Here is a 4,749-nt window from a genome sequence, read left to right on the forward strand (position 1 = left end):
TATATAAAACATTTTCTATTGAAAATTTCAATAGAATCGGCCAACAACTGACAGAAAGTTCAATTGATATCCAATCGAATTGTCTTGCGAATTTGCTAGATTTTTGTATGAAATTTCTTCATACGTAATCGAATCGCAATGAAAATGAATATTTGAATGAGGGCGCCATACAATAGCACCCGCAGAGCCCCAAACTATTTACAGTCCTGAGAAAAATTCTCCGAGTTGGTAGTGGCGCCATCTCTCAGATCCCAGTGGCCCTAACGATACTCGGTATTGACAGGCCATCGGTTCATGCACGCGTCCAGCATTTGTGGCCGTATTATTCGGGTAATTGCGGTGGAAAAATATTCATACGGCGTGTAATTGTGGTTCACAAGTAGGTCATTAGGTGTGATTGCGGTGCAGTGCTCATAGGATTTATAATTGTTACTTTTTTTACACGCGTCATTCGACCACCATTTTGGTGTTGTGAACGTATCGAATAGGGACTATCTAGTGAAATTTGTTTATTAAATAATTATCATTTTATCATGACTTTTACCCCCCTCAGACCGAATTACCTACTTATCGGCGGTCATAATCTATTATTTTATTCACGAATCAAAGTGTTTAGTGTATTATTACACCCACAATTTCGGGACGCGTAAACAACATTTTCCCCTAGAAATTTTAGGGTAGGGTCCCTAGAAAAATGGGGGAAAAATTATTACACCCGGGCCTTAAAGAAAATCCCCAACGTATGGATTTTTCTGATACTTTTAGAAATATGATCACCAATTTTCGTTTTTTAATATTATGAAAAATGAGGGGGGAAATGCATTTCAAAATTCATCAATTTCCATTTTTTTTTAATGACAAATGAGGGAAGAGATACATTCGGACCAGTGACTTTTCAAATGCATCTTCTCCCCCATCTTCCGTAATAAAAATACAAAAATTAGTGATCATATTCGGAAAAGAATCACAAAAATATATACATTGAGGATTTTTTTAAAGTTGAATTTCCGATTGAGACAAACTCAAATTCCAGATTTGGAATCGACGGGGAAAATTTTTACCTGCAAAATCTGACTACTAAGGAAATATCATGCAAAAGATGGTGTTTTTATTTTTTTCTCTCATAAAACGAAATGCTTTTTTCTGGTTTAGCCTCCCCTGAAATTTTCAGAGTCCGAACGATTTCATAATTTGAGAGTATCTACCGTGATATCATGCGCTGAGGATTCAGTTCCGGTGACGTAGTCATCGAAAGTTTTGCGCGCGTGTAGTCCACGATCGGTTCTCACTGGGGTTGTTTTTCCATATTTTAGGAGGTACCCCAGTTTTTCTTGCATCAAAAGACGCCCTGTGAATTGTATGAATACGTATTGTTAATTTCGTATTACTATTTTAATCTTCACTATTTGATAGTTATTTGAGTCAAGAAACAATTGCAAGGGTGAAAAAAATCAAAATCTAGGATGCAATAATCACTCCTATCGAATCTGGATTTGCTACACACGGAGAGAACATTTTTAAGTTTTGTAGGCAACACTGGAAAATTACTGTGACAGTACAGGAAATTTTGTATGGCGGCACAGGAAAAATTATATGATGACACAGGAAAATTTCCCGTGCTAATACAGAACATTTTCCCACCTTCAGTCATGGATTATTTTTGCAATTAAATAATTTATTAATATTATGAACGGAACCAAAAAATGAAAACCTATTTTTTCCAGTAAATTATCTATCTTATTTTAAAATTTCATAGACATGCAGCATGAGAAATAAAAATTGAGTTACTCGGATTCGCACTCAGGTAGGTATTGAAGCCCACGTTTATCTTACTTTCCGGGCGGCTTTACCACTAAACTACCGAGGCCCGCGAGAAAGTCAAATTTTAATTCATGCTTTTTTTCTGTTTTACTATTTCTGTCACCGTTGGTATTTCACTATTTTCAATATTTTTTCCTCAAGGTTTCCAGGCGTTTTATCCGGCGCGACTAGACTGAGCAAAATTTCCACTCGGGAAGCACCGTAATTTTTCCTTTACTTTCCGTGCAGGACATCGAATACTTCGCTCTGATTGGCCAGAATCCAAATGCCGAACATGCTTAATGAAATTGATAGAAAACAAAGGAGATCCTAACAGAATTTCAATTTAATAATCATAGAATCGTTGTTGTTAAGGTACGATTGATTACAGATGAGCCGCCACGATTGGAGACAAAAAAGAACTGATAGTAATAATAAATAAATAATATAATCGTTGTTAAAATTATAATTTTTTCCAATTTTCCACAATTTTCCAGCATTTCCTATAATTTTCTATAATTTTGTAGAATTTTCCGAAATCCTCTAGCATTTTCTATAATTTTTTTTGTAATTTCTAAGAATTTATCGAAATTTTTTATAAATGTTTAGCAAAAATGGCATTACTTGTGTTTCGACCTTGAAAATTGTCGTTGATATTCGACATCATGATGATTCTAAACATAAATTGCCAAGAAAAGCAAATTATTGATTTTCAAAATTTCAGAAACTGGAAAAAAAAATTAAACCCACCACCGAGAAATGATAGAGAGAGACGATCGGGTAGATGTAAGACTGAGCGAGAGAGAAGACAAAACCGCCATCAACGTGTAGGGCATATGGAACCAGTGGTTATAACTCATCTTAAACTGAAACCACGCGAAATACGCAAATAATTTTCCGATCGATGAAAATAAGCCGCCGAAATGTTCTGAAAGCTTTACCAGAGTCGCCTACGAAATGTCATTCATGAACTTCAATAATTAGCCACTAAACATATTGGAACAATTGAAGGGAAAATGAAACGGAAATTCCCCCAGGGCGAAATAATATGAGCAATACCGTCTAACCGTGATACGTTTATATAGTCAATTTTCGGTGTATTAGGTTCGTTTTCCCTAGTTTGATCAACATAATCGTTTCTAAAATGATAATTCCCAGTAATTTTGCCATATTTCGTTAACGTCCGGATGAATGAAGTGGTGAAAAATTTTGCTACTTACATTTCTTGTATTCCATATTCTACATATGAATAAATTTGAGAGGAAAGCCAGTAATTTTGGCAGACAATTTTATTGACTCTCTATCCAATAAAATTGCCCGCCAAATTCGCTAGTTTTCCTCTCAAATCTATTCTTACCGAAAATAAAGCATATAAAAAATATATATATAGCAAAAACTTTCTCCACTCCATTCATCCTCACATTAACGAGATATGAAAAAATTACTGACAATTATCATCTTAGAAACGATTATGTTGATCAAACTAGGCAAATGATAATTTTAAAAAACATACACCGAAAATTGACTACATAAACGTATTATCACGATTAGATGGCATTAAGCGTTTCCATTTGCCTTGCGGGAATTTCCCTTTCATTCTCCCTTCAATTCTTCCAATGTTTTGAGCAGCTAATGATTCAAGTTTACAAATGAAATTTTTTAGGCGGCTCTGCTAAAGCTCTCGAAACATTTCGGCGGCTTATTTTCCTCAATCGGAAAATTATTTGTTCCGTTTACGTGGATTTAGTTTAAGATAAGTTATAACTACTGATTCCATACGCCTTACACGTTGATGGTGGTTTTGTCTTCTGTCTCGCTCACTCTCACGTCTACCCGATCGTTTCTCTCTCTCTATCATTTCTCGGAATGGTGGGTTTGACCATTATCTTTATTTCGAGTATCAACGATAACTTTGAAAATAGAAATACGAATAATGTCCTGTTTTCACAAAAATCATAGGAACTTATAGAAAACTTTGGGAAATTGTACAAAATGCTAAAAATTTGAAGAATTTTGTAAAAAAATTTAGAAAATTCGAGAGAATAGAAAACTTGCAGTTCTGTTTCTCATTGGTGGGCTATCTCGGAGTTATCTTCGGAAAAATGTGCCAAAAAATATGAAAAAGGGAAAAAAAACGAATTTATCAGGAAAACCAAGTAGTTTGTGGAATTTTCTAAAATTTCCTGGCAATTTGGAAAAATTCGAGAATTCATGAGAATTTTCTATGGAACACGTATTCATTAGTTTTGAATGGAGAGTCTAAATACGAATTTTGATGTCTCTAACTTCAGACGTCTTCAAGTTGTAGAAATGTAGAAATGTGTGAAAATAATAGCAACTGTCGTGTGTTGTTGGTGTTTACCGCATTTTCTGTCTACCAGCCTCTATTTTAAACGTATAACGGATTAGGATGGAATCGTTCAGTTCAAGAATGGCTATACGTATTATAGTTTATCAACCACCTGATGAAGATTCAATTTTGATCGGAATTTTTCATTATCCACAATTTATCAACAACCCATATGAAATAAACAAATAGATCAATTATAGAAAATCCTAAAGAATTTTGAAAAATTCTACAAAATGTTAGAAAATGCTGGAAACTTTTGGAAAATTTGACTACGAGGTTGTAGGGTTTCATCATTTTTTTTGTGTAAACAAGAATGATAAGATTTGTTTCTTACTTCCATATGCTTTCACCCTAGCGGGGACGATGATTTTCGTTGCATTTCTAGAGCCCGTTTAGTTGTTTCTTTTGCTGAAGTGACCAGGCAATCAGGCAAACAAATTTCCACCACCGTTTCCTTCTCGATGATAGGACCTAATTGCTCGTTTGTTCCGCAATCGATTATGAACGCTTGGAAACCAAGTGTCAATGCGTTACCATCGTTGACCATTTCAAAAATGCAACACTCGTCATCATTGAGTGCCCTTTTATCAACAAGTTCA

At 34.8% G+C, this 4,749-nt stretch overlaps 1 protein-coding gene across 1 annotated transcript in view; it reads right to left on the reverse strand.

Annotated features, from left to right (window-relative positions):
- Positions 1-1,218, reverse strand: part of LOC107037356 (uncharacterized protein DDB_G0287625) — a 9,789-nt gene extending 8,571 nt beyond the window's left edge. Inside the window, exon 1 of the mRNA XM_015255871.1 lies at positions 1,206-1,218. The gene's annotated coding sequence lies outside the window, so the exon portion shown is untranslated. The remainder of the gene's footprint in view (positions 1-1,205) is intronic.
- Between the last annotated feature and the right edge of the window lie 3,531 nt (positions 1,219-4,749).

The sequence above is a fragment of the Diachasma alloeum genome, unplaced genomic scaffold (genome assembly GCF_001412515.2).
Source record: "Diachasma alloeum isolate Michigan unplaced genomic scaffold, Dall2.0 Dall_scaffold_00218, whole genome shotgun sequence".
NCBI classification, from domain to species: Eukaryota; Metazoa; Arthropoda; class Insecta; order Hymenoptera; family Braconidae; genus Diachasma; species Diachasma alloeum.